Below are 26459 nucleotides of genomic sequence, written 5' to 3' on the forward strand. Positions count from 1 at the left end.
ATTCAGGAAAGGTTTCTCCTCAGACAGATTCAGATACGTTGGCTTTTAAATTTAAACTAGAACACCTCCGCTTATTGCTCAGGGAGGTGTTAGTTACTCTGGATGACTGCGACCCTATGGTGGTTCCAGAGAAATTGTGTAAAATGGACAAGTACCTAGAAGTTCCTGTTTACACTGATGTGTTCCCGGTCCCTAAGAGGATTGCGGATATCGTTACTAAGGAGTGGGATAGACCAGGTATTCCCTTCGTTCCCCCTCCTGTTTTTAAGAAAATGTTCCCCATATCTGACCCCATGCGGGACTCGTGGCAGACGGTCCCTAAGGTGGAGGGGGCTATTTGTTCACTTGCTAAATGCACAACCATACCAATTGAAGACAGTTGTGCTTTTAAAGACCCTATGGATACAAAATTAGAGGGTTTACTTAAGACGGAGACCTCATTTGAGGACATTATGGACAGAATTAAGGCTCTTAAGATGGCTAATTCTTTTATCACAGATGCCGCTTTCCAACTAGCTAAGTTAGCGGCAAAGAATTCAGGTTTTGCCATTTTAGCGCGCAGGGCGCTATGGCTAATGTCCTGGTCGGCCGATGTGTCGTCAAAATCCAAACTCTTGAACATCCCTTTCAAAGGAAAGACCCTCTTCGGGCCTGAATTGAAAGAGATTATTTCAGAAATCACTGGGGGAAAAGGCCATGCTCTCCCTCAGGATAAGTCCTTCAAGATAAAGAACAAACAAAATAATTTTCGTTCCTTTCGGAATTTCAGGAGCGGTCTCGCTTCATCCTCCCCTGCTGCAAAGCAAGAGGGTAACGCTTCACAACCCAGGTCAGCCTGGAAACTTTACCAGGGCTGGAACAAGGGTAAACAGGCCAAGAAGCCTGCAGCTGCCTCCAAGACAGCATGAAGGGGTAGCCCCAGATCCGGAACCGTATCTAGTAGGGGGCAGACTCTCTCTCTTCGCTCAGGCCTGGGCAAGAGATGTACAAGATCCCTGGGCCTTAGAGATTGTAATACAGAAGGAGGATTTCCAACTAGTCCTTTAGAAAAAATAATCTGCCCCACTAAGGTTTTAACCGGACAATATACTTATTCAAGTTACCCTCAGGAGTACATCAAGGTATTCAAGAAACCTCAGTATTTATGTAAACAGAAACGTTTCTGAAATTTATATTGAAATATGCATACTGATATTGAGTTTCCCTCAAAATAAACCAATGCCTGCCAGTGTGCTCAGTATATTACAAACAGTCCGTTAGTCTCAGAAGTACAGTCTATAAACTTTACATGTATGGCCTCTTCTCATTATATCATCATTTGTTTGTTCATTTAATCACACACTTGGAGATTTACTCATACAAGACGTCCCAGTTATACTCGATTATACAGGTTACACAGATAACAATTCTCACCAGCTATGGATATCCTGCCCTCCCAGGCTGCCGCCTGTCCACCAACGCGGAATGAGCGCTCCACTAGCCGGGCTTCTCTTTCAGAAATGATTCCTGTATCGAGTCACGTCCTGTTAGCCAATAGGAACAAGGTGGTGACGTATCCAACGTGTCACTTACGCTACTCCGCCAATGGTAATCCGTCTGAATGACGTATCCCACTTGTCATCAGTCTGTATCCAATTAGGGCGTATTGAGGATATCCAATGACCATCCAGGGGTCGGCCTCAACTTGCGATATTCCGTTGGTAAACAAACAAGGAAATATAAAAAATCTTGTTGTAATAAGACAAATGTAGATAATGAGGCTTCACTGTATACACACAGGCATAGGATTTGAGAGCGGCCCCTGTATGAAAAACTGAAGAGGGCAATCTTTGCTTCCTCCTCACTGAGGGTAACTCCGGTGGGCTTAGCAGATGGTGTTGGCTTGTGGTAAAAAATACACAATCAGAAAAAACAGGAAAGCATGCCAAACACCAAAAAATTAAATAAAAAATTGCACTTTATTTGTATTCCATTTAAAATATATTATTACAAAAAGAAAATGTGGGGGGACCCCCAAACAAAACTGACTAACGCGTTTCGGCTAGGAGAGCCGTACTCATAGTCCATAAAATCACTAAAAGTACACTGGTTTAAATACCCAGTGTTCTGTTACTATTGGTTGGCCATCTAATTGAAATTTAAAGGTATAGCGCCTTAGACATCTAAAGCTGCATTGTACTTAGCTTAAAATGTTTCATAACAAAATCATCTTTATGATTTCATTTGATGGCCAAATGGGGTTGAGAGATATTAATTCACATAAATACAATTACAAGCATGATATTGTCACAGGATAGATACAACTTAAATGCTCATGAGAAATGCACACTGTAATTCATTAATTCACAGTACAAAACTATTATAACCATTTGAATTGAATTATCAAAAAGGATTTGCTGATACATAGTTTCTTCAATCCCATTTAAACCCAATTATAGGTAAAAAGAGGTGTATACTTAACCTAAGATAACAAAAAAAGCCATGATGAGCCTATGGCAAAAGGTACTTGTTTTATACGCATAACTCTAATTTAGTGTATAAGCGATATCAGCCACTTAGATAGATAGTAATCCTATTTGGGTCTCACAAAATAATAATATTATACCTTTAGGAGGATAATAGCACTAATTGGGCCTGTTGATAAATATAAATGAGCCTATGACTAGAGGAGAATATACCAAACTAAATATATTTAAATAAATACAAATAGATTGACCTCCATAAAAACTGAGGCCTATGCACTTAATCTCCAAAGTAAAAAAGGTTGTTTTCAATATTTAATTATTTATATTTTATGAAAGAGCCTATGACTGGAGGACAATGTGAAAACTAGATTTAATTGATTAAATTCACAGTCTGGTAAAGGTAAGACCTGCTTATTTGGTCCCTGCGTACTGATGTATTGCATGTTTACAAGATATAACCAGAATACAATTTCATCATCACTAGCTTTAAATGAGCCTAAGGCCCACGGGCAATATGTTGTACTGGATTAGTCCCTCACGTCCAGTAATTAATGAAATCGTATTCTGAATTTAGGCCCCAAGGTCTCTTAGTTTGGAGCCTAAATATCCAATACATCTCCTGTCTTGACAGGACCTCAAAACGATCCCCTCCTCTCTTTTGGTGCTGTACCTTTTCAATTACCATCTATTTAAGGGAATGGCAGTCTTTGTCATGCTGTTGTACAAAGTGGGTTACCAATGTAGTACTGCTTTTACCTACTCGAATCGTGGACAAATGCTCACGTATTCTAGAGCGGACATCCCTAGTGGTCAATCCTACATATTGCAAATTGCACATCGTGCACCACAGGAGATAAATGCAATATGTAGATCTGCAGTTGACACAAGAGGAGATGTCAAAGGTTTCCCCAGTCACTGCTGAAGTGAAAGATGTACCAACCTGCACATACTCACATGCCTTGCAATGTGAATATCCGCACCTGTATGTACCTCTGTGACTTAGCCAGGAGGAAACAGCTCCCGTCTCAAGTCTGGATCTTTTCAATTGAGAAGGGGACACAAGGTTACCTATAGTCTTATTCCTCCTATAGGAGAACCTGCAACCTCTTTTCACCGTTTCCGTGAGAGCATCATCTGCCACCAGTAGTTGAAAGTGATTGCGGATTATACCACAAATCTGTGTATACTGGGCTGAATAATCTGTCACAAAGGTCAATGTGTTAGCTGTACTCTTTCTTGAAGTGGGTTTGTCCTTTAAGAGGGTTTCCCGTGGCATATTATTTACTTCATTTCTCGCTCTCTTAATGATTTTTCTGCTATATCCCCTTTGTTGCAGGCGTCCTTCCAGATCACCTGCATGGGTGACAAAGCTTTGGGGTAAAGTACAGTTGCGTTTAATATGCACAAATTGGCCCTTTGCCACAGAGTATGGCATGTGTTTGGGATGGCAGCTCCTTGCATGTAAGAGGCTATTCCCCGAGACAGGCTTCCTATAAACTTGTGAGGAAACCTTACCCGAAGGGTAGCCTCTTAGTTCAAGGTCCAGATAATGTACCTGATCTTTATTGTACTCAGATGTAAATTTTAGATTCACCTCGTTTTGTCCCAAGTAGTCTACAAACTCACATGCCTGTTCCATGTCTCCCTTCCATATAAATAGAAGATAATCTATGTAGCGGATATACAATCTAATTTTTGGTCTGAAGGGGTTACCAGCCGCATAGACGTGGGACCGCTCCCACCAACCCATGAATAGGTTGGCGTAAGTGGGCGCGAACTTCGCTCCTATATCGGTCCCACGTCTCTGCAGGTAGAACTCCCCCTCAAACCTAAAATAGTTGTGGGTCAACAGGAAATGGGTGACATCTACTACAAAGGTGATGAACGAGTCACTGTGGGTTGTTTTCTCATTCAGAAAATATGTCACTGCTTTTATACCCCATTCATGGGGTATTGTGGAGTATAATGAAACAACATCCACAGAGAGCCATCCAAAATCTCGTTCCCAAGGTACATTTTCAACCAAATTCAACACATGCTTAGAATCTCTGGCATAACTGGGTAGCGACTTAACCAGAGGCTGGAGGACTCCATCTAGCCACTCCGAAAGATGTTCCAGCATAGACCCTATGCCATTCACTATGGGTCTACCCTGAACATTTTCTAGTGACTTATGCACCTTCGGAAGATGGTGGAACAGGGGGATGACCGGGTGTTCCACAAAGAGATATTTAAAGGTTTTCTCATCCAAAAGTCCATCCTCCACTGCTCCATCCAGAAGGTGCATAAGTTCTCTCTGGAATCTATTGGTAGGATCCTGACTCAAATGTTCATAATTTTCCACATCTTCCAATTGTCTTAGGGCTTCTTTAATGTAATCTGATCTATTGAGGAGGACCACTGAGCCTCCCTTGTCCGCCTGTTTTATAACCACTTCCACATTTTCTTCCAAAGATTTAAGGGCTTTTCTTTCATTTAATGACATATTCCTTATGGGGCCGGTCTGGGATAAAGATAGATGTCTCAAATCTGACTCTACCCTCTTGTAAAAAGTCTCGATTATTTTCCCCCTACTCTGGATAGGGTAGAAGGTAGAGGGGTTTCTATATCTTTTAACCCTATCAGGGTTTATCTCCTCAGATCTTATCAACCCCTCTCTCTCCAACTCCTCCATAGTAATGAGATCACATGTCTCAAGAAAATCAAGTTCTTGACGGTTATCTCTTTGAATTGTAACCTCAGTATTTGCTATTTCCTGGTCTCTGTTTGCACCTGAAAAATGCTTACGTAAGGTTAAATTCCGAATAAATCTATTCAAATCCAACATCGTTTTAAATAGGTTGAAATTTACCGTTGGTACAAAACCCAGACCAAGAGACAGCACTCTCTCTTCATAGTTAGTTAGAATGTGGTTTGATAGATTTATGATGGTATGTATTTGGACGGGGCTCTCGTCTGACGTAATGGGTACCTCCCCTGTTGGGGTCCCTGTATGGTAGTACCTCCCCCTTCCCTGGGGTGATGGCCCACCTGAAAAACCTGCTCCAATTGTACTAGCTCATCATCCCTATTCTGTGCCATATTATTGGTAGTTTGAGTCGGAGTGTAGTGATAATCAGATGTAGGCTGGTATCTTCTTTGCTGACTTGATTGACCCCTAGATCGTGAGGAGTTGTATATTACTCTACCTCTCCTAGATCCTGCCCTATTCCCAGTCCTATTCTGCTGGTACATATGACCCCCATTTCTGTTGAATTCTGTGTTAATATCAACAATTTCTTGGGAAAAATTACCATCCTCGTTTTCTGACTGTGTACTATCCCCACCTGAGTCAGCCTCACTCTCAGAAAATGTAACTGTTCTTCTGCCTCTGGATCTTCTCCCCCTATTGCGTCTTCCGCCTCTTGAAAAATTCTGGGACCTCCTAAATTGGGACCTTTGGCTCTTATTCCAAATATATATTTTGTTACTATCATAGTCTGCCTTATCTCGAATAAATTTAGTGTGTTTGATTTTAACTATCTCACTTTTCACCTCTGATATGGTACGTTGCAAAACCTTATCAAAATTGGGGTAATCCACTGCACTAGAATAAGCATTCAAAAGTAACTGCACTTCAACAATCTCAGATCGTGTAGATGATAACATATTAGACTTATAGGTAATCAAAAATTTCATCAATCTATGTGAACAATCATCAAGCACAGTATTCCACAGTTCTATAAATTCTGTATCCTCCGTATCAAAGGTAGGGAACTTGTTGACCCTGAGTCCTCTTGGTATCATATTTAGAGCCAAGTATTTCTCCAGAGTCCATATATCCCATTTTAGTTTTTTCTCTTTAATTAGCAACCGTTCCATATCATCAAATAACATAGGCAAGTCATAGTTGTTTCTATCCTGAGAAAAAATCTGGTCAATCTCTCTATTGTCCACATCTCTTTCATCCGCTTTCTTTAGGGAGTAGAATACTACTACTGCTTCATCTTGAATTTGCTGCATGATAAACAGGCTAGTTGGCACAAGTGGCTTACCACCTGCCACCTTAAATTTATATAAATAATTAAATATTGAAAACAACCTTTTTTACTTTGGAGATTAAGTGCATAGGCCTCAGTTTTATTTAAATATATTTAGTTTGGTATATTCTCCTCTAGTCATAGGCTCATTTATATTTATCAACAGGCCCGATTAGTGCTATTATCCTCCTAAAGGTATAATATTATTATTTTGTGAGACCCAAATAGGATTACTATCTATCTAAGTGGCTGATATCGCTTATACACTAAATTAGAGTTATGCGTATAAAACAAGTACCTTTTGCCATAGGCTCATCATGGCTTTTTTTGTTATCTTAGGTTAAGTATACACCTCTTTTTACCTATAATTGGGTTTAAATGGGATTGAAGAAACTATGTATCAGCAAATCCTTTTTGATAATTCAATTCAAATGGTTATAATAGTTTTGTACTGTGAATTAATGAATTACAGTGTGCATTTCTCATGAGCATTTAAGTTGTATCTATCCTGTGACAATATCATGCTTGTAATTGTATTTATGTGAATTAATATCTCTCAACCCCATTTGGCCATCAAATGAAATCATAAAGATGATTTTGTTATGAAACATATTAAGCTAAGTACAATGCAGCTTTAGATGTCTAAGGCGCTATACCTTTAAATTTCAATTAGATGGCCAACCAAGAGTAACAGAACACTGGGTATTTAAACCAGTGTACTTTTAGTGATTTTATGGACTATGAGTACGGCTCTCCTAGCCGAAACGCGTTAGTCAGTTTTGTTTGGGGGTCCCCCCACATTTTCTTTTTGTAATAATATATTTTAAATGGAATACAAATAAAGTGCAATTTTTTATTTAATTTTTTGGTGTTTGGCATGCTTTCCTGTTTTTTCTGATTGTGTATTTTTTACCACAAGCCAACACCATCTGCTAAGCCCACCGGAGTTACCCTCAGTGAGGAGGAAGCAAAGATTGCCCTCTTCAGTTTTTCATACAGGGGCCGCTCTCAAATCCTATGCCTGTGTGTATACAGTGAAGCCTCATTATCTACATTTGTCTTTATTACAACAAGAATTTTTATATTTCCTTGTTTGTTTACAAGCGGAATATCGCAAGTTGAGGCCGACCCCTGGATGGTCATTGGATATCCTCAATACGCCCTAATTGGATACAGACTGATGACAAGTGGGATACGTCATTCAGACGGATTACCATTGGCGGAGTAGCGTAAGTGACACGTTGGATACGTCACCACCTTGTTCCTATTGGCTAACAGGACGTGACTCGATACAGGAATCATTTCTGAAAGAGAAGCCCGGCTAGTGGAGCGCTCATTCCGCGTTGGTGGACAGGCGGCAGCCTGGGAGGGCAGGATATCCATAGCTGGTGAGAATTGTTATCTGTGTAACCTGTATAATCGAGTATAACTGGGACGTCTTGTATGAGTAAATCTCCAAGTGTGTGATTAAATGAACAAACAAATGATGATATAATGAGAAGAGGCCATACATGTAAAGTTTATAGACTGTACTTCTGAGACTAACGGACTGTTTGTAATATACTGAGCACACTGGCAGGCATTGGTTTATTTTGAGGGAAACTCAATATCAGTATGCATATTTCAATATAAATTTCAGAAACGTTTCTGTTTACATAAATACTGAGGTTTCTTGAATACCTTGATGTACTCCTGAGGGTAACTTGAATAAGTATATTGTCTGGTTAAAACCTTAGTGGGGCAGATTATTTTTTCTAAAGGACTAGTTGGAAATCCTCCTTCTGTATTGTAAATTTAAGGTGGCAGGTGGTAAGCCACTTGTGCCAACTAGCCTGTTTATCATGCAGCAAATTCAAGATGAAGCAGTAGTAGTATTCTACTCCCTAAAGAAAGCGGATGAAAGAGATGTGGACAATAGAGAGATTGACCAGATTTTTTCTCAGGATAGAAACAACTATGACTTGCCTATGTTATTTGATGATATGGAACGGTTGCTAATTAAAGAGAAAAAACTAAAATGGGATATATGGACTCTGGAGAAATACTTGGCTCTAAATATGATACCAAGAGGACTCAGGGTCAACAAGTTCCCTACCTTTGATACGGAGGATACAGAATTTATAGAACTGTGGAATACTGTGCTTGATGATTGTTCACATAGATTGATGAAATTGTTGATTACCTATAAGTCTAATATGTTATCATCTACACGATCTGAGATTGTTGAAGTGCAGTTACTTTTGAATGCTTATTCTAGTGCAGTGGATTACCCCAATTTTGATAAGGTTTTGCAACGTACCATATCAGAGGTGAAAAGTGAGATAGTTAATATCAAACACACTAAATTTATTCGAGATAAGGCAGACTATGATAGTAACAAAATATATATTTAAAATAAGAGCCAAAGGTCCCAATTTAGGAGGTCCCAGAATTTTTCAAGAGGGGGAAGACGCAATAGGGGGAGAAGATCCAGAGGCAGAAGAACAGTTACATTTTCTGAGAGTGAGGCTGACTCAGGTGGGGATAGTACACAGTCAGAAAACGAGGATGGTAATTTTTCCCAAGAAATTGTTGATATTAACACAGAATTCAACAGAAATGGGGGTCATATGTACCAGCAGAATAGGACTGGGAATAGGGCAGGATCTAGGAGAGGTAGAGTAATATACAACTCCTCACGATCTAGGGGTCAATCAAGTCAGCAAAGAAGATACCAGCCTACATCTGATTATCACTACACTCCGACTCAAACTACCAATAATATGGCACAGAATAGGGATGATGAGCTAGTACAATTGGAGCAGGTTTTTCAGGTGGGCCATCACCCCAGGGAAGGGGGAGGTACTACCATACAGGGACCCCAACAGGGGAGGTACCCATTACGTCAGACGAGAGCCCCGTCCAAATACATACCATCATAAATCTATCAAACCACATTCTAACTAACTATGAAGAGAGAGTGCTGTCTCTTGGTCTGGGTTTTGTACCAACGGTAAATTTCAACCTATTTAAAACGATGTTGGATTTGAATAGATTTATTCGGAATTTAACCTTACGTAAGCATTTTTCAGGTGCAAACACAGACCAGGAAATAGCAAATACTGAGGTTACAATTCAAAGAGATAACCGTCAAGAACTTGATTTTCTTGAGACATGTGATCTCATTACTATGGAGGAGTTGGAGAGAGAGGGGTTGATAAGATCTGAGGAGATAAACCCTGATAGGGTTAAAAGATATAGAAACCCCTCTACCTTCTACCTTATCCAGAGTAGGGGGAAAATAATCGAGACTTTTTACAAGAGGGTAGAGTCAGATTTGAGACATCTATCTTTATCCCAGACCGGCCCCATAAGGAATATGTCATTAAATGAAAGAAAAGCCCTTAAATCTTTGGAAGAAAATGTGGAAGTGGTTATAAAACAAGCGGACAAGGGGGGCTCAGTGGTCCTCCTCAATAGATCAGATTACATTAAAGAAGCCCTAAGACAATTGGAAGATGTGGAAAATTATGAACATTTGAGTCAGGATCCTACCAATAGATTCCAGAGAGAACTTATGCACCTTCTGGATGGAGCAGTGGAGGATGGACTTTTGGATGAGAAAACCTTTAAATATCTCTTTGTGGAACACCCGGTCATCCCCCTGTTCCACCATCTTCCGAAGGTGCATAAGTCACTAGAAAATGTTCAGGATAGACCCATAGTGAATGGCATAGGGTCTATGCTGGAACATCTTTCGGAGTGGCTAGATGGAGTCCTCCAGCCTCTGGTTAAGTCGCTACCCAGTTATGCCAGAGATTCTAAGCATGTGTTGAATTTGGTTGAAAATGTACCTTGGGAACGAGATTTTGGATGGCTCTCTGTGGATGTTGTTTCATTATACTCCACAATACCCCATGAATGGGGTATAAAAGCAGTGACATATTTTCTGAAAGAGAAAACAACCCACAGTGACTCGTTCATCACCTTTGTAGTAGATGTCACCCATTTCCTGTTGACCCACAACTATTTTCGGTTTGAGGGGGAGTTCTACCTGCAGAGATGTGGGACCGCTATGGGAGCGAAGTTCGCTCCCACTTACGCCAACCTATTCATGGGTAAGGTTTCCTCACAAGTTTATAGGAAGCCTGTCTCGGGGAATAGCCTCTTACATGCAAGGAGCTGCCATCCCAAACACATGCCATACTCTGTGGCAAAGGGCCAATTTGTGCGTATTAAATGCAACTGTACTTTACCCCAAAGCTTTGTCACCCATGCAGATGATCTGGAAGGACGCCTGCAACAAAGGGGATATAGCAGAAAAATCATTAAGAGAGCGAGAAATGAAGTAAATAATATGCCACGGGAAACCCTCTTAAAGGACAAACCCACTTCAAGAAAGAGTACAGCTAACACATTGACCTTTGTGACAGATTATTCAGCCCAGTATACACAGATTTGTGGTATAATCCGCAATCACTTTCAACTACTGGTGGCAGATGATGCTCTCACGGAAACGGTGAAAAGAGGTTGCAGGTTCTCCTATAGGAGGAATAAGACTATAGGTAACCTTGTGTCCCCTTCTCAATTGAAAAGATCCAGACTTGAGACGGGAGCTGTTTCCTCCTGGCTAAGTCACAGAGGTACATACAGGTGCGGATATTCACATTGCAAGGCATGTGAGTATGTGCAGGTTGGTACCTCTTTCACTTCAGCAGTGACTGGGGAAACCTTTGACATCTCCTCTTGTGTCAACTGCAGATCTACATATTGCATTTATCTCCTGTGGTGCACGATGTGCAATTTGCAATATGTAGGATTGACCACTAGGGATGTCCGCTCTAGAATACGTGAGCATTTGTCCACGATTCGAGTAGGTAAAAGCAGTACTACATTGGTAACCCACTTTGTACAACAGCATGACAAAGACTGCCATTCCCTTAAATGGATGGTAATTGAAAAGGTACAGCACCAAAAGAGAGGAGGGGATTGTTTTGAGGTCCTGTCAAGACAGGAGATGTATTGGATATTTAGGCTCCAAACTAAGAGACCTTGGGGCCTAAATTCAGAATACGATTTCATTAATTACTGGACTAATCCAGTACAACATATTGCCCGTGGGCCTTAGGCTCATTTAAAGCTAGTGATGATGAAATTGTATTCTGGTTACATCTTGTAAACATGCAATACATCAGTACGCAGGGACCAAATAAGCAGGTCTTAGCTTTACCAGACTGTGAATTTAATCAATTAAATCTAGTTTTCACATTGTCCTCCAGTCATAGGCTCATTCATAAGATATAAATAATTAAATATTGAAAACAACCTTTTTTACTTTGGAGATTAAGTGCATATGCCTCAGTTTTTATGGAGGTCAATCTATTTGTATTTATTTAAATATATTTAGTTTGGTATATTCTCCTCTAGTCATAGGCTCATTTATATTTATCAACAGGCCCGATTAGTGCTATTATCCTCCTAAAGGTATAATATTATTATTTTGTGAGACCCAAATAGGATTACTATCTATCTAAGTGGCTGATATTGCTTATACACTAAATTAGAGTTATGCGTATAAAACAAGTACCTTTTGCCATAGGCTCATCATGGCTTTTTTTGTTATCTTAGGTTAAGTATGTCAATATACACCTCTTTTTACCTATAATTGGGTTTAAATGGGATTGAAGAAACTATGTATCAGCAAATCCTTTTTGATAATTCAATTCAAATGGTTATAATAGTTTTGTACTGTGAATTAATGAATTACAGTGTGCATTTCTCATGAGCATTTAAGTTGTATCTATCCTGTGACAATATCATGCTTGTAATTGTATTTATGTGAATTAATATCTCTCAACCCCATTTGGCCATCAAATGAAATCATAAAGATGATTTTGTTATGAAACATATTAAGCTAAGTACAATGCAGCTTTAGATGTCTAAGGCTCTATACCTTTAAATTTCAATTAGATGGCCAACCAATAGTAACAGAACACTGGGTATTTAAACCAGTGTACTTTTAGTGATTTTATGGACTATGAGTACGGCTCTCCTAGCCGAAACGCGTTAGTCTGTTTTGTTTGGGGGTCCCCCCACATTTTCTTTTTGTAATAATATATTTTAAATGGAATACAAATAAAGTGCGATTTTTTATTTAATTTTTTGGTGTTTGGCATGCTTTCCTGTTTTTTCTTAGAGATTGTATCCCAGGGATATCTTCTAGAATTCAAGAACTCCCCTCCAAGGGGAAGGTTCCACATTTCTCGTCTGTCTACAGACCAGACAAAGAAAGAGGCGTTCTTACACTGTGTAGAAGACCTACATACAATGGGAGTGATCCACCCAGTTCCAATTGCAGAACAAGGGCTGGGTTTTTACTCAGACCTGTTTGTGGTTCCCAAGAAAGAAGGAACTTTCAGACCAATCCTGGATCTCAAAATTCTCAAGATGGAGACCATTTGGACAATCTTACCAATGATCCAGGAGGGTCAATATATGACCACCGTGGATTTAAAGGATGCGTATCTGCACATTCCTATCCACAAAGATCATCACCAGTTTCTCAGGTTCACCTTTCTGGACAAGCATTACCAGTTTGTGGCTCTTCCTTTCGGGTTGGCCACTGCTCCCAGAATTTTCACAAAGGTGCTAGGGTCCCTCCTGGCACTTCTAAGACCGCGGGGCATAGCAGTGGCGCCTTATCTAGACGACATCTTAATTCAGGCGTCGTCTTTCCAAAGAGCCAAGTCTCACACGGAAATTGTATTGGCCTTTCTGAGGTCTCACGGGTGGAAGGTGAACATCAAAAAGAGTTCTCTCCCCCCCCCTCACAAGAGTTTAATTCCTAGGAACTCTGATAGACTCGGTAGAAATGAAAATATTTCTGACGGAGGTCAGAAAGTTAAAACTCTTAACCACTTGCCGAGCCCTTCATTCCATTCCTCGGCCATTTGTAGCTCAGTGCATGGAGACAATCGGACTAATGGTAGCGGCAATGGACATAGTCCCTTTTGCACGGATACAACTCAGACCACTGCAACTTTGCACGCTCAAACAGTGGAATGGGGATTATGCAGATTTGTCTCCTCAAATACAGCTGGACCAGGGGACCAGAGATTCTCTTCTCTGGTGGTTGTCTCAGGGAATGTGTTTCCGCAGACCAGAGTGGATCATCGTAACGACCAACGTCAGTCTGTTGGGCTGGGGTGCAGTCTGGAACTCCCTGAAAGCTCAGGGCTTATGTTCTCGGGAAGAAGCTCTTCTCCCGATAAACATTCTGGAACTGAGGGCGATATTCAACGCGCTTCAGGCATGGCCTCAGCTAGCTGCGGCCAAATTCATCAGATTTCAGTCGGACAACATCACGACTGTAGCTTACGTCAATCATCAAGGGGGAACAAGGAGTTCCCTAGCAATGACGGAAGTAACCAAAATAATCAGGTGGGCGGAGGATCACTCTTGCCATCTCTCAGCAATTCACATCCCAGGAGTAGACAACTGGGAGGCGTATTTTCTAAGTCGTCAGACTTTTCACCTGGGGGAGTGGGAACTCCTCCCGGAGGTATTTGCCCAGCTGACTCAGCTATGGGGCACTCAAGAATTGGATCTGATGGCGTCCCGTCAGAACACCAAACTTCCTCTTTACGGGTCCAGGTCCCGGGATCCCCAGGCGGTGCTGATAGATGCTCTAGCAGCGCCTTGGTCCTTCAATCTGGCCTATGTTTTTCCACCGTTTCCTCTCCTCCCTCGTCTGGTTGCCAGAATCAAGCAGGAGAGGGCTTCAGTGATTCTGATAGCGCCTGCGTGGCCACGCAGGACCTGGTATGCAGACCTAGTGGACATGTCATCTGTCCCACCATGGACACTACCAATGAGACAGGACCTTCTAATACAAGGTCCTTTCAAGCATCCAAATCTAATTTCTCTGCGTCTGACTGCTTGGAGATTGAACGCCTAATTCTATCAAAGCGTGGTTTCTCTGAGTCAGTTATTGATACCCTGATTCAGGCTAAAAAGCCTGTCACCAGGAAAATCTACCATAAGATTTGGCGAAAATATCTTTTTTGGTGTGAATCCAAAGGTTACTCATGGAGTAAGATTAGGATTCCCAGGATATTGTCCTTTCTCCAAGAAGGATTGGAGAAAGGATTATCAGCTAGTTCCTTAAAATGACAGATATCTGCTTTGTCTATTCTTTCACACAAACGTCTGGCAGAGGTACCAGACGTTCAAACGTTTAGTCAGGCTTTAGTCAGAATCAAGCCTGTTTATAGACCTGTGGAGTCTGAATTTAGTTCTTTCAGTTCTGCAAGGGGTTCCGTTTGAACCTTTATATTACATAGATATTAAGCTTTTATCTTGGAAAGTTTTGTTTTTGGTAGCTATCACTTCTGCTCGAAGAGTTTCAAAGTTATCTGCTTTACAGTGTGATTCACCTTACCTGGTTTTCCATGCAGATAAGGTAGTTTTGCGTACCAAACCCGGTTTTCTTCCTAAGGTTGTGTCTAATAAGAATATTAACCAGGAAATTGTTGTTCCTTCTCTGTGTCCTAATCCTTCTTCGAAGAAGGAACGTCTGCTACACAATCTTGATGTGGTTCGTGCTTTAAAGTTCTATTTACAAGCAACTAAGGATTTCAGACAAACATCTTCCTAGTTTGTTATCTATTCTGGTAAGAGGAGAGGTCAGAAGGCGACTGCTACCTCTTTCCTTTTGGCTGAAAAGCATCATCCGTTTGGCCTATGAGACTGCTGGCCAGCAGCCTCCCAAAACAATTACTGCTCATTCTACCAGAGCATTGGCTTCCACATGGGCTTTTAAAAAAGAGGCTTCTGTTGAACAGATTTTTAAGGCAGTGACTTGGTCTTCGCTGCATACTTTTTCCAAATTTTCCAAATTCGGTACTTTTGCTTCTTCGGAGGCTATTTTTGGGAGAAAGGTTTTACAAGCAGTGGTGCCTTCCATTTAAGGTACCTGTCTTGTTCCCTCCCTTCATCCGTGTCCTAAAGCTTTGGTATTGGTATCCCAGAAGTAAAGGATGAATCCGTGGACTCGATACATCTTACAAGAGAAAACAGAATTTATGCTTACCTGATAAATTACTTTCTCTTGTGATGTATCGAGTCCACGGCCCGCCCTGGCTATTAAGTCAGGTAGCTTTTTTGTTTAAACTACAGTCACCACTGCACCCTATGGTTTCTCCTTTTTCTTCCTAACCATCGGTCGAATGACTGGGGGGTGGAGCTAGAGGGAGAGCTATATGGACAGCTCTGCTGTGTGCTCTCTTTGCCACTTCCTGTTGGGAAGGAGAATATCCCACAAGTAAAGGATGAATCCGTGGACTCGATACATCACAAGAGAAAGTAATTTATCAGGTAAGCATAAATTCTGTTTTTACCTCTGATTACCTTGTATCTAAGCCTCTGCAAACTGCCCCATTATTTCAGTTCTTTTGACAGAATTGCAATTTAGCCAACCAGTGCTGGCTCACAGGTAACTTCACGTGCACGAGCACAGTGTAATCTATATGAAACACATGAACTAACACCCTCTAGTGCTGAAAAACCCTAACCCTAACACCCCCTAACAAATATAATTAAAATAAATCTAAATTAAACCTACAATTATTACCTAAATTATTCCTATTTAAAACTAAATACTTACCTATAAAATATAAGGTAGCTACAATATAACTAATAGTTACATTGTAGCTAGCTTAGGGTTTATTTTTATTTTACAGGCAATTTTGTATTTATTTTAACTAGGTAGAATAGTTATTAAATAGTTATTAACTATTTATTAACTACCTAGCTAAAATAAATACAAATTTACCTGTAAAATAAAACCTAACCTAAGTTACACTAACACCTAACACTACACTACAATTAAATCAATTACCTACATTAAATACAATTAACTGAATTAAATTAAATTAGCCAAATCACACAAAAAACACTAAATTACAGAAAATAAAATGCATTCTGAAAAGAGGCGGCCTTCAAGGTCTAAGAAATTAGCATATGAACCTCCTAGGTTTAGCTTTTAACTAAGAATACCAAGATAACATAGCAAAATTTGTGATAAACATAAATTGGAAAATTGTTTAAAATGACATGCCCTATCTGAATCATGAAAGTTTATTTTGGACTAGACTGTCCCTTTAATCAAAAGTGATAGTTGCTTTGCTGGGATTAAACACATAGGGGTAGATTTATTAAAAGGCGAGTGGACATGATTCAATGTAGCGAATCATGTCCGCTCAACCCCACTAAATGCTAACAGCATACGTTGTCTGCATTTATCATTGCACAAGCATTTCTGGTGAAATGCTTGTGCAATGCCGCCCCCTGCTCACTGGCAGCCAATCAGCTGCTAGCAGGCCCCATCAATCATCCCGACCGGATTGGCATGATTTCAGTCCACCACCTAAAAGGAGAAGTTAAGCTGCTTCGTAACTTCCGTTTTAGGCGGACCTGAAACGATGGGGCTCTGAAGCAGGATAACCATCCGCTGCTAAATAAATGGAGCCCATAGAGTTGGGGTTTAGCTATTGTTAAAATTATAAGCTCTAACAAATTACGGCATGTATTTTTTTCAATATTATGGCCTTTTAAAAAACAAAATAAAAACACTAACACAAAGATATGGATTAATACTATGAAAACATATTAATATTACAACAATTTAACATAGTAACATAGTAGATGAGGTTGAAATAAGACATAAGTCCATTGAGTTTAACCTATACAGAGACTGATTTACACTAAAAAAGCTGACTATTAAACTAACATTAAACAATAAGAAAGCCGACCTATTTAATACATGCAATCATATCCCTGAATTCTCTTTTTAGCAAGAAATGTATCTAAGCCATTTTTAAATGTATCAAAGGTATTGGCATTTACTACCTCCTTAGGCAAAATGTTTATGTTGCTGGAGATTAAATCTTCTTAAATTGTAACCTCCTGTCAGAAACATCCGCCTCGGAATAAACAGCTATTCCGTCAACTCTGTATATGGGCCTTGAATATAATTTATATAAAGTAATCCTATCACCTCTCAAGCACCTTTTTTTCTAGACAGACCTACTTTGATGCCGCACAGCGCGAAACGCATAAGGACCCGCCCCTCCGTCCCTACCTTTTGTGTTTGGTGTGTCCATCTTCATGTTTATTAAAGTCTCAATAGTTTAAGGTTCAATGAGTGCTGTCTTCCCTTCACATCTACTTTGGTTAACCTCTCTTCATTCCCCATATTAGTTTTGTCTATTTCTTTTAAAAATACTATGGACAAGATTTATTAATCTGCGAGCAGACAGGATTCACATGTTGTGAACCTGTCCGCATTTAATCGCAGATTGTAAGGCGCATTTGTTACCCAAATTTAACATAGCATGGGTGAAAGCTTGTGCAATAACACCCCCCTATCCTCACACAAGCAATTGCTATTCATAACAATACTACCAAGTCAACACAATTAGTAGCCTTCCACAGAACACAATAGGTTCATTGCTCTTTCCACCTTCCAGAAAAAAGGCTCTATCTTACCCCACAAGCTAGAACAGTTTTGTTAGCTTTGTTTTTACTGAATGGTGGAATGAAAAAGGAAGCTCTTAACATTCTAGTAAATTCTAGCACTGGTGCCCTTAGACCTAGTTTTTTGTGTGGTATTGATGAAAGTTATATTTTAACTAATTTTTGTTATTTATGATGTAATTGTGTGTACACTTCATACAATAGTTGTCTTTTTGGTTTACTGTTTTCCTTTTGGGAGAGTAGCAGTGGTTAAAGGGACAGTCAAGTCAAAATTAGGCTGTCATGGTTCAGATAGGGCATGCAATTTAGTTTTCTTGGTATTCTTTGTTGAAAGCTAAATCAAGGTAGGCTCATAAGCTAATTTCTTGAAGGCTGCCTCTTATCTCAGTGCATTTGGACAGTATTTCACAGCTAGACAGCGCTAATTCATGTGTGCCATATAGATAACATTGTGCTCATGCCGTGGAGTTACTTATGAGTCAGCACTGATTGGCTAAAATGCAAGTCTGTTTTAAGAGCTGAAATAAAGGGACAGTCTGCAGAGGCTTAGATACAAGGCAATCACAGAGGTAAAAAGTATATTATTATAACCATGTTGGTTATGCAACAGTTCTAGTGTAAGCTGTCCCTTTAATTTATGGCAGCCAGAACTCTATTTAAAAAAAATAAAAAAAATAAAAATTGAATGATTGTACAGGACTGACTACGATCATGGAACAACCTTGATTGAGAACACAGCACATTCTTAGAGATAAGCAGTAACTGCTAAAGTATAAACATATTTTCTCACATACTGCAAATTTGCAGCACTTTCTAGAACTGAATCACATTCTTGTTAAAGTGATAGTAATGTTACAATTGATTCTCTGTGCATAATTACAGTAGATTTATTAATTTTTTTTGACATGCAGGGCAAATATTTAAAATAAATAATTTTGCAGATTAATAGACAATAGATGATAATTATTAATATGTATTTGCTTTACAGTTGACTTTTTATAAATGTGGGCAGATTTATAACCTTTTTTGGTGGTCAAACTGTTTGGTACACAATAATAATAGCCTGTAATATTTTTTTATCAGCACTATTAAAATGCTGGCTAACATTTGGCTGGATTACGAGTTTTGAGTTAAGTTGAAAAAGCAGCGTTAACAGGTCCTAACGCTGCTTTTTCACTACCGCTGCTATTACGAGTCTTGCAGGTTTAGGGGCACCACACACTTCTTTGGTCTTACCGCAAACCGACTTACGTAAAGTTCGTAAAGTCTTTTTTCTATGGGACTTCCATAGCGCTGATATTACGAGTTTGTCCTGGGAGGCCAAAAAGTGAGCGGTACACCCTCTACCTCCAAGATTCCTAACGCATTCTAAAGTCAGTAGTTATGAGTTTTACACTACAACGCTGTAGCATAAAACTCATAACTAAAGTGCTAAAAAGCACACTAACACCCATGAACTACCTATTAACCCCTAAACCGAGGTCCTCCTGCCTTGCAAACACTAGTTAAATATTATTAACCCCTAATCTGCCGCCCCAAACATCGTCGCCACCTACATTATATTTATTAACCCCTAATCTGCTGCCCCGAACATCGCCGCCACCTACATTATATTTATTAACCCCTAATTTGCTGCTCCGGACATCGCCGCCACCTACATTATATTTATTAACCCCTAATCTGCTGTCCCGGACATCGCCGCCACCTACATTATATTTATTAACCCCTAATATGCTGCCCAACATCGCCGCCCCTAATGTCGCAGCCACTATTCTAAATTTATTAACCTGTAAACCTAAGTCTAACCCTAACCCTAACACCCCCTAACTTAAATATAATTAAAATAAATCTAAATAAAACCTACAATTATTACCTAAATTATTCCTATTTAAAACTAAATACTTACCTATAAAATAAACCCTAAGATAGCTACAATATAACTAATAGTTACATTGTAGCTAGCTTAGGGTTTATTTTTATTTTACAGGCAAGTTTGTATTTATTTTAACTAGGTAGAATAGTTATTAAATAGTTATTAACTATTTATTAACTACTTAGCTAAAATAAAGACAAATTTACCTGTAAAATAAAACCTAACCTAAGTTACACTAACACCTAACACTACACTACAATTAAATCAATTACATACATTAAACACAATTAACTAAATTAAATTAAATTAGCTAAATCACAAAAAAAAAACACTAAATTACAGAAAATAAAAAAACAAATTACAAGATATTTAAAATAATTACACCTAATCTAATAGCCCTATCAAAATAAAAAAGCCCCCCCCAAAATAAAAAAAATCCCGAGCCTTAACTAAACTATCAATAGCCCTTAAAAGGGCCTTTTGCGGGGCAGCTCTTTTACCTGTAAAAAAATTACAAACAACCCCCCAACAGTAAAACCCACCACCCACACAACCAACCAACCAACCAACCCACACAACCTATTAGATTAGGTTTAATTAGTTTAAATATCTTGTCATTTGTTTTTTATTTTCTGTAATTTAGTGGGTTTTTTTGTGATTTAGCTAATTTATTTAATTGTATTTAATTTAGGTAATTTATTTAATTGTAGTGTAGTGATAGGTGTTAGTGTAACTTAGGTTAGGTTTTATTTTACAGGTAAATTTGTATTTATTTTAGCTAGGTAATTATTAAATAGTTAATAACTATTTAATAACTATTGTACCTAGTTAAAATAAATACAAACTTGCATGTAAAATAAAAATAAAACCTAAGCTAGATACAATGTAACTATTAGTTATATTGTAGCTAGCTTAGGGTTTATTTTATAGGTAAGTATTTAGTTTTAAATAGGAATTATTTAGGTAATAATAGTAATTTTTATTTAGATTTATTTAAATTATATTTAAGTTAGGGGGTGTTAGGGTTAGGGTTAGACTTAGGTTTAGGGGTTAATACATTTAGAATAGTGGCTGCGACGTTGGGGGCAGCAGATTAGGGGTCAATAAGTGTAGGTAGGGTGCGGCGACATTGGGGGCGGCAGATTAAGGGTTAATAAATATAATGTAGGTGTCGGCGATGTTGGGGGCAGCAGATTAGGGGTTAATAAATATGATGTAGGTGGCGGCGATGTACGGAGCGGCAGATTAGGGGTTAATAAGTATAATGTAGATGTCGGGGCGGCAGATTAGGGGTTAATAAGTGTAAGATTAGGGGTGTTTAGACTCTGGGTTCATGTTAGAGTGTTAGGTGCAAACATAACTTTAGTTTCCCCATAGGAATCAATAGGGCTACGTTACTGAGTTTTACACTGCTTTTTTGTAGGTGTTAGACTTTTTCTCAGCTGGCTCTCCCCATTGATGTCTATGGGGAAATCGTGCACGAGCACGTACGACCAGCTCACCTCTGACTTAAGCAGCACTGGTATTGGAGTGCGGTATGGAGCACAAGTTTGCTCTACGCTCACTTCTTGCCTTTTAATGCCGGGTTTGTAAAAACCCGTAATACCAGCGCTGCAGGTAAGTGAGCGGTGAGAAAAAAGTGCAAAGTAGCACCGCATAGCTCATAACGCAAAACTCGTAATCTGGCCGATTGATTGAACATCAATATTAATATAGGCAATGCTGGAGTATGTTTTACCAATGGAAAAATTATTCATTGAAGCTTGATACATGTAGCAACAATTTTGTTACAAGCCATAATACAACAACATATATAGTGATACATTTTAAACTCTGCTGCCTGCAACAATTTGTCTTGGCCATCCATGGTAATACTTACTAGTGAGAACCCCTCCTCTAAGAGGTGCGGACATAACTGTCCACTCCCCTAGTTACCTGCATAAAGGTAAGTTTGGAACACCACCTAACCCCCTCCCAATGCTAATTCGGTCCAGCCTGTAGGTGGACAGGGCTAAGAGTCCCTCTCTGTGTTTGGGATATCACTAGATGTCTTTTTGATGCAGCTGATGTTCCCGTTGTATCGGTTTTGTTGCTTACCTTCTCCAGTGTGGTGCCATTTCAATTTTTGGCCTCAGACACTGCTATGGCATGTGTGGTGGTGGGATCTCCATCATGAGGTTTTCCTGTGAAAAACCACCATGTTTCCTTGAAGTCACTGCATGGCAACATCACAAGGGTTCTATCTGTGGGCAGCCCTATTCGCATGCAATTTAATTTAGCCTCGGTGTCGGCCTTCAACAGAGTTGTCATCCGGAGCTCTGATTCCCTTAGAGCTTCAACATTCCACAAAGATCTGTGTTATCCTGGAGCTTTGTGAGAACTGTGATATCGCTTTTATTGCGGCATTGAAGTCTTTTATTTGAGGAAGGTTTATTGATTGTCCACATATTATATGCAGATAATTCTGCATTATGTAGCATGTTACTGACCAGTCTGCATCTGCCCAGGGGCTATTCAATGTGTCTATAAGGTATGTTCTTTGCACAAGCTTTTTATTAACATTCCTTTGTAAATTAATATAATTGTTTTACTATAATTTATATTGTTTTTATATGTTTTATTTTTCAGTCATGAGCCTCAGTCTAGCCCCACCTGTTCCCTTTGTGTTAACCCTTGCTGGTAGGATAAGAAATTGTGTAAAGTCTGTATTGGACAGATTTAAGGTGGACCCTTTGCTATATCACCTATGGAACCTGCAGAATGTTTGCCAACAATTGATTCTGTTTCTGATGGGGAACTTTCTGAGGTTGATGCACCTGTTTCTTTAGACTTCTATGCGCTTTGTGAATTTATTAGAGGCATTCAAGAGACTTTAGGAATTGAGGATGATCGGCTCTATACTACTTCATATTGGTTTGAGCCAGGCCCTGAATTTGATACATTTTTTTCCTGTTTCTGAAACTATCAAATCTATGTATTTAGACAATTTTTCTAAACCAGAAAAACAGCTTGGGTTACCTGAAAGGATATATAAACATTTTCAATTTTGTAAATCTATGCATACTTAATTGTCTACTCCACCCAAAGTGGATGTTGATATTTCTAGACTGTCTAAGAAAATTATTTTTCCAACAGATGATGCTGGTTCATTTATAGACTTAATGGATAAAAAGATGGAACAGAATTTCAAAAAATTATATATTAAACAAGGGACCATGTTTCATACTCTGTTAGCTTTATTTTCTGTTCTCAAAGCTACTGATGTGTGGACCCATAATTTGTCTCAAACTTCACCTGAATCTCAAAATGTAACGCCTTTTCTTTCAGATCTTAGAAAGGTTAATTCTTGTTGCTTGTCTGCTGCCTCAGAAATGCTGGAGCTTGATGCCAAATCTATGAACACTGCTAATCTGGCTAGAAGCTTTATGAGATTACCAATTGAAGGTGATATGCTTTTTGTTAAACTACTAGACCTTTTTATTTCAAAACATACTGGAGGTAGGAGTCCTTTCCTTCCACTGGCTTCTAAAGGCAGTAGAAATACTTCATTTGCACACAGGCAGCATTCACAGTACCAGCATTTTAAATACTCTCCTACGAAGTATTTATTTTGTATTCAAGATTGGAGGTCTAATTCACAGACAAGGGGCAGAGGATGTGGCAGGTCCTTTCCAGTACATCAGGCAAAAGACGCAATGATGGTTTGCTGGCCCAGACTGTACTACTTACTCAAATTTTGGGAGGTCAGGGCATCAAGCATTTCAGACAATTGGGTCCTCAATCTTCTTCAAAGAGGATATTTTCTGAAAATCAAGAAAATGCCTTGTCTACCTTACTAGATAAAATTGTTACTCCCAACAAATCCTTTGAAGTTGGAGGCCAACTTCAACCAATTTGTGGACAAACTTCTGAGCAAAGGTGTTGTTTAGAAGATTCCAGTTCATCTAAGGTTAATGGGATTCTATTCTCCCCTTTTTCTGGTAAAAAAAAAGGACGGCTTTAGGAGACCTGTGTTGGATCTGCAAACTCTAATTTCTAAAGGTCCAAAGTTTCTAGATATAATCTGTTCTCTCAGTGATTCATCATATGCCTCCAAAGGTTTTTCTACTTTCCATCAATCTGAAGGATGCATATTTTCAGAATCCCAATCACGGAGTCCCACAAAAAGTTTTGAACAATTACGAGTGGAGACTATCACTTATCAATTTGCTTTGCTTCCATTCAGCATTTTTATAGCTCCAAGGGTGTTCACAAATGTTTTGGTTCCCTAAGTGACAGAACTTTGTTTTAGAGGCCTATTTGTTGCTCATTACCTGAATGACATTCTTCTACTAGCAAGTTTCCTGGAGCTTTTTCTTCATAGACAAATTCAGTTTTTTCAAGATCATGGCTGGCTTATAAATTTCCAAACAAGTCATCTTATCCCTTCTCAAAAGCTGGTGTTTCTAGGAGCTCAATTTGACACATTGAAAGGGGTAGTGTCTCTACCAATTTATTTATCCATTTCCTAAGACGTTATTTTCAGAAACTTTGTCATGCCAATCATGTGTCAGTTCATCAATGGATGAAGGTATTAGGTCACACTGCTTCAGTTATTCATGTGGTGAAATTGGCAAGATGGAAAATGCCTAAATATCAGTGCCATTTCCTGAAGAATTTCAAAAAGACAGGAAGTCTATCTCATTGGATTCCTTTTCCAGTAGAATTAAGAAGAACACTGGTGGCTTCAGACTCATAATCTTTCCAGAGGCCTATATTTTCTGGAACCAGATTGGATCCTACTTCAGAGTGATATCAGCAAACTGGGTTGGGGGGCTTTTTATCAGAGACATTATGCTCAAGGGACTTGGGACTTCCAAACCCAATCTTTACCATCACATGTGTCTCCATTGCCTCTTCCAGTCACCTTGGACATGCTAGTTGAAGGTCAAGTGGTTCATCCAAATCATCAGCAGTACAAGTTAATGACATGGTTGCTGATATTGCCCAACTTCAACAGATGACTATTTCAGCTCCTGTTATCCAAACCCTTTTGCAAACTAAGAAGGGTTCCAAGATCTATTATATCATTTGGGATATTTTCTTCCCTTGGATGCTTCGACATAATGCTTCCCCAGCCTCATTTTGGCTTGTCTCAGTTGAGGTTTTCTTCAGGAGCTTAGTGCAATTCTTTGCAATTTCAACAATATCTGTAGTGAAGAGGGCACTTAAATAATCAATTTTTTCAAACATTGGCCTATATCCATCCTTCAAGTAGATCTTCTGTGCCATCTTGGGAACTACCTCTAGTTTTCGATGCTTAGCTGGAGTCAGATTTGAGCCTCTATGAGCAATTTCCTTTTGGCTTTGGACTTTGAAAACTATATTTATGTTGGCCATCACATTTACTAGAGAAGTTTTTTTAACTTCAAGCTATATTTGCTATAGACCCTTTTATTGGTTTCCATCAAGATAAAGTTATTTTTACAACAGTGTCTGAATTTTTACCCAAGGTTATTTCTGACTTCCATAAAGATTGTGATATTGTGTTTCCATTTCCCCCCCCAGAAAGGTAAGATTTGCAAGGAAAACCGCTATATCTCTGGATGTTGTGCTCTGTTTGCACATTTCAATAGAACACAGGATTTTCATAAGACATATTGGTAATTCATTATTTTAAAAGGTCCTTGGCAGGATCAAGCTCCTACGAAGTCTGCCATTTCCAGCTGGATTTTACAAGCTATTACTAGAGCATACAAACAAAAACGTTGAACAGTTACCAGAAGGGCTTAAGGCACATTAAACTAGGGCAGTTGCAGCTTCCTTGGCTCTTGAGGCAAATACTATTCCTGGAGAAATTTGTCAGGTGGCAGTTTGGAAGTCCTATAATATCTTTGTTTCACATTATAAACTTGATGTCTGTCAGTCTGCTTCTGCAAAATTTGGCCGCATGATAATTTTTTTCGCATTATTCAACTGACTGGCTAAAGAAAACACACAGAGAATAGATTACGAGTTGGTACTTGAATTTTTTTGTTTTTAAATTAGTGTGTATATAGGCATAAGGAATCTTGCTAAAGCATTATTCATTCACAGTTTGTTTATACAGAAGTATATATTTTAGTTATAATTAACATAACTTATAACATGTTCATTGGTCCAGAATAAAAAAAAGACAAGCCTAACCTATGATCTCAATTCCCTGATTTAAATGTAGACTTTAGTCTGATTGGAAGGTGTGTTATAATCTATTTACAGAGAAATAAGTTCTCACAGTAAATATGATTTGCATCAGATAGTCACCACATACTGTAATGAATACTGATATACCTGTGCTATGTTGGAGAGCAGATCACTTATGTTCTTTGAACAGATAGAATGAATACAAATCACCTTCATTCCTAGAGTTTTACTCAATGTTTTTATATGACACGTGTAATTGCTGGCTACTAATACAAGGCTTAAAAGCTAAGACATTATTCGCTTACTGTAAATCTGAGAAAACCACAAAGTATGATGTAAACATCCTGCCATGGCTGGTCTAAAAGTATTATGTGAATTAGATCAGAGAAAAAACAATGTGGCTGCCATGTCATGACATACCTACAT

This window comes from Bombina bombina, chromosome 8 (assembly GCF_027579735.1).
Source record: "Bombina bombina isolate aBomBom1 chromosome 8, aBomBom1.pri, whole genome shotgun sequence".
NCBI lineage: Eukaryota > Metazoa > Chordata > Amphibia > Anura > Bombinatoridae > Bombina > Bombina bombina.